The sequence below is a fragment of the Mesoplodon bidens genome, assembly GCF_964165515.1.
Source record: "Mesoplodon bidens genome assembly, chromosome: 1".
Lineage (NCBI taxonomy): Eukaryota > Metazoa > Chordata > Mammalia > Artiodactyla > Ziphiidae > Mesoplodon > Mesoplodon bidens.
This window is the reverse complement of record NC_138176.1, coordinates 29,601,741-29,615,018: the sequence shown is the minus strand read 5'-3', so window position 1 is coordinate 29,615,018 and position 13,278 is coordinate 29,601,741. Positions and strand designations below refer to the sequence as shown.

General features: G+C 42.8%; 1 protein-coding gene across 3 annotated transcripts in view; it reads right to left on the bottom strand.

Annotated features, from left to right (window-relative positions):
* The window catches only part of DNMBP (dynamin binding protein), a 145,182-nt gene extending 138,499 nt beyond the window's left edge, over positions 1–6,683 (bottom strand). For all 3 annotated transcript variants that reach the window (XM_081247535.1, XM_081247532.1, XM_081247534.1), the window contains exon 1: positions 6,403–6,683. The gene's annotated coding sequence lies outside the window, so the exon portion shown is untranslated. The remainder of the gene's footprint in view (positions 1–6,402) is intronic.
* Positions 6,684–13,278: the final 6,595 nt, after the last annotated feature.

Below are 13,278 nucleotides of genomic sequence, written 5' to 3'. Positions count from 1 at the left end.
TCATTCTCTTTAAGACTGAGAACAAGACACAGATGTTCACTAGCATAGCAACTGTTTTGACATTGTCCTGGAAGTTCTGGTCAATGCTGTAAAGGAAAGATAAATAAGAAGTATAAGGATGAGAAAGGAACAACAAAACTATCACTATTTTCAAAGGATATGATTAACTATGGGGGAAAAGAAACAACAGGAAACAGGAGACTATCTGAGTAAGACAGTGAAGCCAGGCTGTGAAATACAAGATCAGCTTACAATAATCAATACCTTTTCTCTTAAACTACCAATAGCTAACTAGAAAACAATAGTAATAGAAATAGACATGATTCACAATAGCAACAAAACTATCAAGTATTAGAAATTAATTTAACCAAGAATATACTCTTAGACCTTTATGGAGAAAACTTTGAAGTTCTAATAAAGGACTTAGAAATGAACTGATGAAGTATTTAGGGGTAAAGGGTCATGATGTCTGCAACTAATAACTCAAATGAGTCAGAAAAATGCATAGAACTGAAGAGAGGGAGTAATAAAGCAAATATGGCAAGATGCTAACATCTGGTGAATCTAGGTAAGGGATATACAGGAGCTCTTTGTACTAATCTTAGAACTCTTCTGTTAGTTTTAAATTATTTCCAAATAAAACAAAAATTCTGAAAAAATAAGCTGAATAAATGGAGAAACACATTACATACTCTTGAATGAAATAAGTTAATATCAAAAAGATGTCAAGCCTCTCCCAAATAATTGATAAATTCAATGTAATCCCAATAAAAATTCCTCAAAACATTTGAGGAACTTGATAAACATATTCCAAATATTATATGGAAAAATAATGGCACAGAAGTAGCTAAGAAAACTTAAAAATGAAGAACAGAGATGGGGCACTTGCTATGCCAGTCATGAGGATGTATTACCAAATCACTGTAATAAAATCAGAGCAATAAAAAAGAGAGCAAGAACTGACAAACCAATGTAACAGAATAGAGGCTTAGAGATAGACTGGTGTATCCATGGGAACCATATAGGAGAAAGAGGGTACCACAATGTAATGGAGGAAAGCATGGGGTTTTTGGATATATTATTGGAAAAACCGGCTCATTAAATGGAGAATAATAGGGCTGGATTCCTATCTAACACCACGTGCAATGTGGGCTCTAGATGAATTAAAGAAATAGCTATGACCTAGGGACTGGGAGGGCCTTCTTAAACAAAACTTTAAAAACTCTAAGCCGGGGGCTTCCCAGGTGGCGCAGTGGTTGAGAGTCCGCCTGCCGATGCAGGAGACACGGGTTCATGCCCCGGTCTGGGAGGATCCCACATGCCGCGGAGCGGCTGTGCCCGTGAGCCATGGCAGCTGAGCCTGCGCGTCTGGAGCCTGTGCTCCGCAATGGGAGAGGCCACAACAGTGAGAGGCCCGCGTACCGCAAAAACAACAACAACAACAAAAAAACTCTAAGCCAAAGAATTTATTTACCTGATTACATTGAAATTAAGAATTTTTCTTGATGAAAGGACAACAAAGACAAAATTAACATGTTAGAAGATATCTGCAAAGTTACGATAAGTGAACATCTATAAACTGTCTTCCACAAGTCAACAGCAACACAGATAGTAACTCCAATAGAAAACAGGCTAAGACAGGAATAAGTAATTTACAGATGAAACTATATGCATAAGAGATGCTCACAATCATCAGTAACCAAAGAAATACAAATAAAAATGACAAGGTATCACTTTGCACCTATGAGATTATAAAAGGTGGAGAGCTAGAGGAAAGCTGAGTGCTGGTTGGGACATGAGAATACACGACCCCTCGAACACTTCTGGCAGGAGAGAGAGTGGTGCAGCCATTGTGAGGAGGAATCTGGCACAGTGTGATCAAATTCAGGACATGCAAACCTATGACGCAGTGATTCCCTTCGAAGTGTATATCCCACAAGTGTATTACACAGCTTTATAAATGGACGGGTATGAAGTTGCTCATTGCAGCAATGTTTGTGGTGGTAGGAAGTAGAGACAACCTGAGTATCTATCACACAGAGAGGAGATAAGTAAAACTGTGGTTCACACACACAGCATGGAATATAATGCAGCATTTGGAAGCAAAGAATTAGATGTACATGTAGAAACACAGGTGTATCTTAAAAACAGTACTCAGAGAAAAAAGAAGCAAAATGAAATACAACATTACAAATTAAAATACATATAAAACAAATATCCCCACTTTGCAAGATCCTATACAGACAAAAAGAAACGTTATATGTGTTCAAATGAGCACCTGTGAAGCATGAGGTGAATGGGAGGAGGAGAAGGGAATCAAAAACAAAAGAAATCTTTTAGGCTCCTTGCATGTTAAAAAAGAATTCAAATGACCTATGATAAAAATAAAATTAGAATTGTTTCCTTCCCCTAAGTTTCCAACTTTCCTAACAACAAAAGCAACTTTGGTTGCCAGCTCTGTTGATGAGTAACAGCTTTTCATCCTTTTTCAAGCAGGAAGGGAAAAATTCAGGGATCAGCAGAGTACTAAAGGGATCAGTGGAAAATAGTCACGAAACAGTGTTTTTGTTCTCATGACCTGACAACCTGACTGAAAAGACCCGATCACCTCTTGATTAGGAGTGATTCAGCTCAAGACACGTTGCTGGCATCAAGTTTTCATGTCCTTTGAAACTATTTACTTTCAGAACCTCTTCATATACAAGCTTTTGGCCTCCTCACAGTGATTCCACACTACTTAAAATCTAAAAATTCTAGAGCTAGAGAGCACCTGGTTATTCTACAGATGAGGAAACACAGGCCAGAGGAGGACTGCGGTTTAGGCTCACACAGCTGGTATGAAAGGGAAGCTCTTACTGACTGTGCCCTTGTCCCCCTTCTGTCTCTCTGGCCCAGCAGCTAGAGTGATCCTGTTAAAACATAAGTCATCAGAAGCTTCTCTGTTCAAAACCCTCTACTGGCCCCCACCTCACTCAGAGGAAAGGCCAAAATCCTTACAAAACGGCCTACACTGCTGTGCCCCTCCCCACTCCCACCGCCTCTCAACTGCTGCACTTTCCCCTCGCCCACATGGGGACCGCCTGGCCACTGTGACCTCATCATCCCTCACACATGCCAAACATGCTCCTACATCGGGGCTTGGAACTTGCTCATCCCTCCGCCTCCTGCTCACTCTCTCATTCCTCTCAAGTCTTAGATCAAAAGTGATTTCGGTAGAGGCCTTCTCTGACCACTGTGCACTTTGTGTGTACTCCCCCCCACCCCACTTCTTTTTTCTCACTTACGCCTCCTTCAGGTTCTCCACAGCACTTACAATCGTGTGACCATGATCCATTCACATATTTATTTCGTGTTTGCTTCCACACCACCAGAATATCTACTGCATGAGGGCAGGGCTTTGTCTGCTTTGTTCACAGTTGTATCCACAGCACCAAGAACAGATACAGGTGCTCCATGACTATTTGTTGAGCCTTGGTTTAACAGCTCTTTCATCACAGGGCTGATCTGTGATCTGATTTCATGACTGCTACTTTAGACCTTTCTGCCTTTCCAGGCAAGAGACTGATATCTTATAATTAGCTCCTGGCCAACGAGACTAAACGAGACTAAGTTATCCAATCTTGAAGATTAGTTTATTCAGATGTTTTCCTAAGCAAGGCATAATAAGAAACTATTTAATATTAATTGAATTTATGTTTAAAACTTTTCATAAGTATTCTGAATGAATTTTAAGGATGCTTTAGTTGAAGATTAAGAACAATTGAGAATTTCAAAGCAGATAATCTTGTAATAATGCTGTGGGGTAGGTAATACATTAACCGACTTCAGAAACGGCAGAATAATAAACCCAGAAAAAATTCAAGCCTTATACCTGGCAGTGGGTATGCAAGCCTCCATTTGCATTGTAGTTTAATTGCTTTTATCATTTAAAAAAGTTCCCCAAATTTAAAAAGTACCTGTAATCTGAACAATCACTGAAGTGTCTGAAATTTGAGAAATCACTTTTTGCTTATTTAGCCCAACCTTGATGAAGTGAATGGGAGGGTCGAGAAGAATAACGCATTTGAAGATTCACTATGCATTCTGCAGAAAGGGTTTCCTTCTGAGGCAGAGAGAAATGAGTTTACTGGCTCTGGAGGCTTCCTAAATTGCAGTCTCCACGTTTAGGGAAGATAAAAATCTAAACACATTCCATTTAACCCTTTTTCAGAACCAGAGCCTCATGGAGTCTTGCACTATGTTCTAAAAATGAACACCCACTCTTAGTTTTTAGGAGATCTAAATGACGATTCAAGAATTATGATTTATCAGGCTTCCCTGGTGGCGCAGTGGTTGAGAGTCCGCCTGCCGATGCAGGGCACACGGGTTCGTGCCCCGGTCCGGGAAGATCCCACATGCCACGGAGCGTTTAGGCCCGTGAGCCATGGCCGCTGGGCCTGCGCGTCTGGAGCCTGTGCTCCGCAGCGAGAGAGGCCACAACAGTGAGAGGCCTGCGTACCGCAAAAAAAAAAAAGAATTATGATTTATCATGTACTTTAAGAGGAGAAAAAGTAGTATAAGTTCAATCAGTGCTTGAGAGAGGCTCTGAATTGCCTCTTTCATGTGGATGAAAAAGGAATGTGAAAGGGTCTCTCGAGGTAAGAAGGACCCTAAGAAGAAAGGACCCAGAAAAGAAGAAACAAGAGATGGGAAAGGCTCTGCTTTGGGGCTGCAAGACAAAATAACTTGTACATGTTTGGACAGATTGTCTATGAAGATTATTATCATATCTCAGTTGAAAATTCACACAATATGGGCTTCCCTGGTGGCGCAGTGGTTGAGAGTCCGCCTGCCGATGCAGGGGACACGGGTTCGTGCCCGGTCCAGGAAGATCCCACATGCCGCGGAGCGGCTAGGCCAGGCCCGTGAGCCATGGCCGCTGAGCCTGCGCGTCCGGAGCCTGTGCTCCGCAACGGGAGAGGCCACAACAGTGAGAGGCCCACGTACCACAAAAAAAAAAAAAAAAAAAAATTCACACAATATGAACACTGTATAAAAGACATCTTATCACATTTTCTGAGGCAGAATGTTCTCGGTTTATTGCAAAGTTATCTGTGTGCTGCACAGACCCCATCCCCAGGCCAAATTTTAGCTATTCTCCACCATACACAAAGCACTCTATTCCAGTCTCTGACTTTAGTGAATTTAGCACTGAGGTAATTTGAAAAATCTCTTTTCACTTATGTTCGCTCAATAATGATAAAGTGACTGGGAGTGTTGAGAACAACAGTGAATTTGAAGATTCACTATGCATCACACAGAATTTTTTAAAAACATGTTTTCTCAAAACTTTGTGTCGTTGACACAATGAGTGACATATGTTTCAAATCAACACGTAAAAATCAGGGAACTTTGGAGATGGAAGGTAGTCTTAGAGATCCTTTGATTCAATAATTTAGAGAAAAACAGGTGCTGGGGATAAACTAACTTGCTCATCACCTGGAATCTATTCTATGCTACGAGAGTACTAAACGCAGCACCAACTCTAAGAAACCACACCTGTACGCTGGCAGGTACTTCACTTTTCAGTATACAACCACAGATTAATCAGTTCTGTAACTTCAGCTATACAAACACGTGAAGCTAAACTATGCTCAAACGCTAAATATTGGTGCTACCACTGGCTTGCCACATACCACAGCATCAGTGATTATGAAAGTGTTTCAACACAAGACTCTCATATTACTATAAAAGAATTACTGTAAAAATAGACCTAAAGGAAAGTTATCAATTACAGAATAATGTTGTGAGTGCCCTTCATTATTATATCAATATAAATGACATAGACAATAAAGGATAATGAGATTCCATTTAAAGTGGGGTTTTTTTCATTTAAAATTTAACTCGATACACCAAGCATTCCCCACAGCACCTAATTTGCAGCAGACCTAGCCTGTCTGTAACCCCAATATTCCTTTATTCAACTGACAGCACTGACATCCTTTTTCAAGGTTAAATACTCTGAGAAATTGATGCCTGGTGGACATTAGTACCTGCGGTAGGAATGCAGGTGTACAAAACTCCACCATAACCAAACTTGCATCTCTAGCCAAACAGGTCTTACTCTTGCTTCGGTAAGCCATTCCCCCCTTGTCTCCCTGACACAGAATCACGGACTCCTATTCCGACTGAATATAACTCTGCAAGCCAGAAGAATCTCTTCATCTGTTAAATAAGGGGGCTGGACGAATGCTGGATTCTTTTCCAGCTTTCAAATTCCGCCTCATTGCCGGAGTGGCAGGGTGGTGCAGTGAAAAGAGCCCTGGGCTTGCCTGACACCATTTAAAAAGCCCACGTCTGCATCCCTCTGACTGCCGGCCCCCCGGCCTCCAACTCCCCGGCACCTCCCTGGGCCCGACTGACCTGGACCGGAGAACTCCGACGAGGGCCCGGCGCCCTGCTGCCCCTCGGGGGCTCCCGGCCGGGGCAGCGGCCGCGGCGGGGCAGGGGCGGAGCAGGCCTGGCCGCCCGGCGCGTTCCTCGGGGCGCGGGTCCCTTCCGCCCGCCGTCCCCGGACAGCGACGCGGGCTCCCTGCCCAGCCTCGCCCGGCCCCTGACCACCTCTCCGCCGCCTGGTGGTCCGTTGGCGCGGCAGGCAGCTACGGCCGCCGGTCCCAGGCCCGCTGTCCCCTCCGCCCCTGGAAGCGGCGGGCGGGTCAATCCTGCGTGACTCAGCGTGGCGGCCCCGCCTCCGGCCTCCCGCCCAAGCTTCCGCCTCGCGCGGCCCGCGCGGCCCGGGGGCGCCACGCTCCTTACCCGCGCGCCCACCCCTCAGGCGCCCGCCCCGCTCTCGCACTCCCTGACGGCCAGCCTTAGATGCGCCCGCCCATTACGTCAGAGGGGGCGGTGCCCCAGGACCTCCATTCGGGGAAACTGAGGCACCGGGCGGCGCGGCGCCGACCCTGCTGGAGCAGCTCGAGCGTCGGCTGTTCGCGGAGCGTTCAGTTCTACGTGCAGCTCCCGTGATCGAAAGCTCCTTTCCTCCCTTGCCGATCCCTCACCCGCCACACTCCCCCTCCAACCTAGAAAAGGGTTAAATACCATTTAGAGAAGCCGCATGCAGTTCCTGCCTGTGGTGCGGTCCTCTGTGCTGCCCGGAGGCAGTTTCCTTTATCACCTGACAAATACTCGGCGTTCACTTCGGTCTGTTCATTTTTTTCTGAGGAAAGTCTCTCAGGACACCTTTGAGAATTTAAGAGCAACGAACAGCAGAATGCAAGAACTAGGCAGGGCTGAGAGCACGCTTTTAACTCGTTCGTGAATCCTCGCGGGATTCCTTTTGTGTATTAATGGCCTCAAAGTCACACTGCTTGGTTTGTTGCTTGAATTTCTGTGCCTAGTTTCTGGGATCTACCTGAGGGATGCTGAAGAAGATGCAACAAGTCTGTCACTGTGAACGTATAACAGATAAACCTCTACAGATGGTCCCCACCTAAAATTGTTGGACTTAAGATTTTTCCACTTTACAATGCTGAGAAAATCGTAGGCACTCAGGAGAAACCACAGTAGAATTTTGAATTTCAATCTTTTCCCGGGCTGGCGATATGCTCTAGGATACTCTCTCCTGATGCTGGGCAGCGACAGTGAGGCAGCTCCCGGTCAGCCACAGGATCAGGAGGGCAAACCACCGATACACTTACAGCCATTCTGTACTCATGCAACCATTCTGGATTTCACTTTCAGTACAGTACTCAATAAATTACATGAGATAACCAATGCATTATTGTAGAATAGGCTTTGTGTTAGATGATTTTGCCCAACTGTAGTTTAATGTGAGTGTTCCGAGCACGTTTAAGGTAGGCTAGGCTAGGATGTTGGGTAGGTTAGGTGTAGTAAATGTATTTTCGACTTAGGATATTTTCAAATTACCATGGGTTTATCTGGACATAACCCCACTGTAAGTGGAGGAAGATCTGTATTTCAAATTTTTCATCAGCTATTTCTCCTTTCTAGTGTTGTGTGTGTATTAAAATACATGTAACATAAAGTTTATCATTTTTAACGTTTTTAAGTGTATGGTTCTATGGCATTAAGTACAATCACATTACATCACCACCATCCATCTCCAGAACTTTTTCATCTTCCCAAACTGAAACTGTAATCATTAAACGTTAACTCCTCATTCCTCTCTCCTGCCAGTCCCTGACAACCACCATTCTGCTTTCTGTCTCTATTAATTTGACTACTCCAGGTACCTCTTGTAAGTGGAATCATGCAGTGTTTGTCTTTTGGGCTTTCTGTTTGTTTGTTTGTGAGTTTTTGCCGCACAGCACGGCTTGGGGGATCTTAGTTCCCTGACCAGGGATCGAACCCCCGGCCCTTGGCAGTGAAAGCCTGGAGTCCTAACCACTGGACTGCCAGGGAATTCACAGTGTTTGTCTTTTGTGATTGGCTTATTTCACTTTGCATAGGTCCACAAGTTTCATCCATGATATAGCATGTGTCAGAATTCCTTCCTTTTTAAGGTAGAATAATATCACCTTGTATGCAAATACCACATTTTGTTTAGACATTCATCTGTCAATGGATGTTTTCCATCCAACGTTTGCTTCTACCTTCTGGCCATTATGAATAATGCTTCTGTGAACATGTGTGTACAAATATCTGTCTGAATCCCTGTGTTCAGTTCTTTTGTGCATATACCCAGAAATGGAATGGCTGGGTCACATGATAATTCTATGCTTCATTTTTTGAGGAACTGCCATACTGTTTTCCTCCTTTGCTTTTTGATGCATGTGCACACTGTGGGCAGAAAACTTTCTGGTAAAATATCAATATTCCGGATTTCGACAAATTTGTCAGCAAATGCTTCATTTGCCTGTAAGACAGTGACTTTTCCTCTCTCAGTAATAAGTAATTAACGTTACAAATCCACTGCCTTTATTTTTGAAGATACTGTTCCTTTTCAGTTAACCACAATTTTGTTTGTGTTCTGGGGATATATTTTTCAATGGTTTTTGGACAGAGTCAAGTATGCCACATGAGGGGAGAGGGGTAAATTGGGTGATTGGGATTGACAATATACACACTACTATATATAAAATAGATAACTAATAAGGACCTACTGTATAGCACAGGGAAATCTACTCAGTACTCTGTAATGGCCTATATGGGAAAAGAATCTAAAAAAGAGTGGATAAATGTATATGTATAACTGATTCACCTTGCTGTACACCTGAAACTAATACAACATTGTAAATCAACTATACTCCAATAAAAAATTTTTTAAAAAGTATGCCACATGAAAGCAAAATAAAATTAAAATCAAGCATTTCATTTAAAAAAGAAAACAACTGGGAATCCCCTGATGGTCCAGTGGTTAGGACTCCACACTTCCACTGCCAGGAGTCCGGGTTCGATCCCTGGTCAGGGAACCAAGATCCTGCAAGCCGTGCAGCACGGCTACAAAAAAAGAAAAGAAAAGAAAAGAACTTTGGATGTCTTAATGTACACCCAGCCCGACTGGGACCTGTTTCTTTTACCTAAAAGAGTCAGTTTCAGAATGATCTGATTACTGAATCTAAATCTTTGGAAGTGGGTTCTTTGGTGAGTACACTAAAGTTTAAGAACCACTGCCCTAGGGCATCGTGAAGATTCTGAATCATCAAAATAATATTCCTTCACTCATCAACAAAGATTTACAATGCAACATTTGCAATGCGACAAGCATCATGCTGGATGTTTGGGATTCAGCCTGACAAAGACAACCAATAAGCACCCTGCTCTCATGGAGCTCACATTCTAGAGTAGGGTAATAGACAATAGATAAATAAACAAACGGTAAGCCAAATAATTACAGGGTATGGTGAATGCTGTGAAGGAAATAACCTAGATGATATGATAAATTAGATCCTAGAGAATTAAACCCTAATGCCCTAGGCATCCATTGTATGTAATGAATTAACGTCTCTCCCATGCAAGGGGAATGGTACAAGTTATACACAGTCCTTGAGAGAAGTGAGTACAGAATCGCTGTGTGCTGTGGTTTAGATGAGGATCTGGTCTGATAAGGGCCAAAGGAAGAAGTGGAAACCTTTGAATACAGTGGTTGGGGGTCAGGGAAGTCTCTGGGGATATAACGTTTACTTGAGACCAAAATGATAAGAAGGAATCAGCTGTGTAAAGAGTTGAGGAAGTACCTTTCCGGTGGGAGAAACTGAAGGTGCAAAGCCCTGAAGTGGAAAACAACTTTCTCAGTTTCAGAACAGAAGAGAAGGCTGTGTGAGAAAGAAAGCAAGTACTATGGGATGAAGTTATAAAACAAACAAGGGTGAAGATCATCCTGGGCCTGATGGGCCATGATAAGGAGTTTGAATTTCATTTTAAGTCAATGTATTGATACATTATAAAATATCCTCAACTGAAGGGACTGAAATGAAAAGGATCAAAAGAGGTAAATGTATGTGGAACTTCTTTGTTAGCAATAATAATAGTATCTGCATGTGCAATATTAAGAAGTTTGGTTTTTTTCCCTGGATAATCCTCAATAAACCAAAATCAATTCCTGTGCATTTTGATTAATCTCATTGATCAAAATTATTTAGGCGTGTCATCCTTTGATCCCACGTCTGAACCTAAATCCAGCGTGTTAGGACACACTCAAGTATCCATCGCTGTCATGATGGACTGCGTCACTAACAGTGTCCATGGTTTTGCTGCAAATTAAAGGCAACTCCCCAAGGTTTCCCTCTGGAACAACTTAGTGGTAGAATATAGAAGGCATAGGTTTAGTCTTCTATGTCAGAGAAAGAAGAGAGAGCACTTGGAAACACTAATAACTATTCATTAAACTGGTGCCAGAATGCACCGGGACAGAAAGGAGGGGACTCTAGTTGAGTGGAGGAAGGAAGGCTGGGGGAAGTCTGGTTCTCTCTTGGGGAAGGGAGGAGTCCAGGGTGATTTTTGAGAGAGGGTATCTGTCCAGTGGACTTGCGCGGAGGCAAGGCCAGGTCCTAGAAGAAGACAATGGAGGCCATTTGGTTCCATATAGGAATAGACACCAGTTGGCAAAAGTAAAGCCAATTCCCGTTTTGTAAGGAAGATCTGAATTCAAAAAAAGGACTGTATCATGTTTATCTTAAGGGTTTTTCTTACATATTAATATAGTGTTTCCTAGGGGCTTCTTCTCTTCCTATCTGCTTGCAGAAGCTTGAAATTGGTTTAATGAGGAACCGGAAATTCTTTCATAATTGGAAGTAAAAATCAAACTGGAAAACAAACAAATCTACCTTAAAATGCTAATGCCTAGTTGAGGTAATATTTTGGAAAAAACTCATTCTCTTGTGTATCCATCAAAATATATTTAAGTGACACTATCAGATATCTTCCTATTTCCATGAGGAGACAAGAAAGAAAGAAGATATTTGGGGATCTAGAAGGAGATAGGGGAAGGAAAGAAAAGGGAAGCTGAAATACTGAAGACAAGTTTATAGTAAATGTTTATTGAGAGCTAGCCTTATGTTAAGAACTTACCATATATTATCTTTTTTCTTTTTTTTAAGATACTTTTTTTTTTTTTTTTTTTTTTTGCTGTACGTGGGCCTCTCACTGTTGTGGCCTCTCCCGTTGCGGAGCACAGGCTCCGGACGCGCAGGCTCAGCAGCCATGGCTCACGGGCCCAGGTGCTCCGCGGCATGTGGGATCTTCCCGGACCAGGACACGAACTCGTGTCCCCTGCATCGGCAGGCGGACTCTCAACCACTGCGCCACCAGGGAAGCCCTAAGATACTTTTTTGATGTGGACCATTTTTTAAAGTGTTTATTGAATTTGTTACAATATTGCTTCTGTTTTATGTTTTGGTTTTTTGGCCTCGAGGCATGTGTGATCTTAGCTCCCCGACCAGGGATCGAACCCACACCCCCTGCATTGGAAGGCAAAGTCTTAACCACTGGACTGCCAGAGATGTCCCTATCTTTTTTCTTTTATTAATCACAAAAAAAGTTATTACCCCAAGAAACAGAACCTGGGTTCCCCCATTTGAATAGAATCAATAATTCTTGAAAATTAATTTATAAACCGTCTTTATTTTCTTTCCCAGGTTGTCTACAATAATGAAGAAAGATAATCAAGGTAATCATTTCCTTCTCCAAATAATATTGGTTGTTTTTTCTTAGCACATATCATGACAACAACCCAGCAAGTAATTGTTATCTTTAGCTTATAAATGAGGAACTGAGGCTCCCTGGGGTTAAACAGCTGGCCTAGTGCTTTCCACACTTCCCATACTTTAGTCATTCCTATACCACTTTTTGCCATAATCTTGCACTCTCAGAAAACCATCACAATAGTTCTTGACTAAATGGCACACCAACTTTCTAACTTTTAAAATATTTTTATTTAAATTTACTCACTTCACTTTTTTTTTTTTTTTTTTTTCCTTTTTGCGGTATGCGGGCCTCTCACTGTTGTGGCCTCTCCCGTTGCGGAGCACAGGCTCCGGACGCGCAGGCCCAGCGGCCATGGCTCACGGGCCCAGCCGCTCCGCGGCACATGGGATCCTCCCAGACCGGGGCACGAACCCGTATCCCCTGCATCGGCAGGCGGACCCTCAACCACTGCGCCACCAGGGAGGCCCTCACTTCACTTTTTAAGGGAAATTTTGTACCACTCCCATAAATGCAAAACCAGTATATAGATTGTAATTAATAGGAGGTAATCTTTAAAACAGACACAATGAAAACAAAATGGTTACTTTTTAAAATGTTTTTAGTTCTTTTATTTATTTATTTTTAATTAATTAATTAATTAGTTTTTTTGGGGCTGCATTGGGTCTTCGTTGCTGCATGCGGGCTTTCTCTAGTTGCGGCTAGCGGGGGCTACTCTTTGTTGCAGTGCGTGGGCTTCTCACTGCGGTGGCTTCTCTTGTTGCAGAGCATGGACTTCAGGCACGCAGGCTTCAGTAGTTGTGGCACACAGGCTTAGCTACTCCGTAGCATGTGGGATCTTCGTGGACCAGGGCTCGAACCCATGTCCTCTGCATTGGCGGGCAGATTCTTAACCACTGCGCCACCAGGGAAGTCCCAAAATGGTTATTAAATTCTAATTCTGAGCTTGAGGGCTACTCTCCATTTGTTAAAGAAAAAACGAAACTAGTCAGTGTTAGAAAGTTAGAACCAAAGAGAAACTTTCTTCTTGATATATTCAGAAAGATGTAAAGAATAACTTTCTAGGTAATTTATTGCTTGATCAGAACATCAAGCAAAATTGGCTCATGCACCACTTGAGTTGTCCTAAAGAAT